Here is a 1,713-nt window from a genome sequence, read left to right as displayed (position 1 = left end):
CGTTCAACGTAGATAGATGGTTAGCTCACAGGAAATAACTTCCCAGACAAAACCACATGTATTTACCAGCAATGATTCCCACAGTGATTTGACGCACTGTCTCCCTCCGTTGGTCATTCAACGTACTGCAATTTACCGATTTCCAGCGCAGCCCCTGCAAGACTCAGATCGAGGCTTGGGCTTCACGTCGGACGCCAGCGCTGCATTCCACACTAGACTCACACGCACATACACACACCGGGAAACCTCCGTACCGAACTAACACGCACACCCTCACACGGGAGTGGATATGTTGGCAAGTTTTGGAATTTAACCATGGCATGGATATCTAACCCAAAGATCACTTGAACTGGTAAGTTAAGCCACGCGATAGACAGAGCCACATCATTTTTCAACTTTCAAAACGAGAGATTTGAGACATTTATTTGCTGGTATCAGAGGCTGTTTCCTTCTCGTGCCGTGAGTTTGGGAATCGGTTGTTTTCTTGCCTTGTCCAAGGCTTCTCTAAGCCTTCTCTTACGTCGGTGTTTGACTCACTTAAGTTGTTTCTGAAACGTAACGTCAACATAAGCTTAGGCTTTCTAATTTCGTTAACAATTTGTTTGTGTGTAAAACGAATGGGCTATCTATAGAGTGGTGCTCTTGAATTCATTTGTTGCACCAAACGGGTTGGTAGATAGGCTGTAAAAAAAACATGGTATGTTATCCTCTGGAAGACTTCGTCTGCTGGGAAACCAGTAGAAAACTGGTCATAGCTATTCCCTTTTACACCGTCTCCTTTGCGTCCCTTGTTCGCACTGAGAGACTGGAATGTGAGCTTACTCACAGCAAGCGAGTGAGTGGTTGGCGTACGAGCTATAAGGCTATCCACCCGTCATTTATTTAGAGAGATTGTTGCAAGGTATTTTGGCATGGGCATAGCAACTGTAGCTTATATTCTGCTGTATATTTTTTCTACAAGTTTCGGGTTTATGCTCACATCGGTCGACTTGCAACGAACACTCCTGTTATACAAGAGCTATGTTTAAACTGTCTTCAATTAAATGAGCACTCCAACAGTGCATCTGGAATAGTCTGTTAGAGGAGGAATCGCGGATTTCTGGAGGCTGACATCCTGAATCATTTAAGGCAGAGTGAGAGAGGCAGAAAAAGCTCTAACAGTTCTCGGATGGGCGAGGATCAACCGTGGAATCCAATGCATTTCTGCTGTTGGAGAAGGCATTTGTCTCTCTATAGATAACCGAGCTTGTCTCAGAAGCATATGTTTTCTGAGAGCCGTGTCTTGTCCCTCTCCATGCGTCAGGCTTCCAAACTGACTGGGAAGAAATGGGTTAAGGCATTTCTCATGGGACTTCGATCGTGTTTGTAAAAAAAATTGACTGGCATTTACGGTTTAAAAAAAATGGTAAGTTGTAGGCCTAGCCTTGGTATTTGGTGTAAATTATGTGAAGTCAATCAGCCAAGAAATGAGCCCTTTTTTAAATAGCTCTGACCGTGTCAGCCTGTGATTGGAATGCCTTAGTGTGGAGCGAGCTATTCAAGAGGCTAGGAATCTTCCCGTGGGTGTGTTAATCGTCTCTCATTTAATAAAATAAAGCAACAACTCATTTTGAGAGGCGCTTACAAACTACACAGCGCCTATAAGAATTACGCACGGGTTTGCGGTATAATGCAGTTGAGCTCAAGTATTTATAATAGCCAATTTAAGATTGA

At 43.7% G+C, this 1,713-nt stretch overlaps 1 protein-coding gene across 1 annotated transcript in view; it reads left to right on the top strand.

The window, feature by feature from the left end:
• The first annotated feature begins 217 nt into the window (after positions 1-217).
• Positions 218-1,713, top strand: part of plxna1b (plexin A1b) — a 198,971-nt gene continuing 197,475 nt past the window's right edge. The window contains 1 exon segment of the mRNA XM_062545585.1: positions 218-352. The gene's annotated coding sequence lies outside the window, so the exon portion shown is untranslated.

This window comes from Sardina pilchardus, chromosome 9, assembly GCF_963854185.1.
Source record: "Sardina pilchardus chromosome 9, fSarPil1.1, whole genome shotgun sequence".
In the NCBI taxonomy this organism is placed as follows: Eukaryota; Metazoa; Chordata; class Actinopteri; order Clupeiformes; family Clupeidae; genus Sardina; species Sardina pilchardus.
Note: the sequence above shows the minus strand (reverse complement) of the source record. Positions and strands in the feature narration are given on the sequence as shown.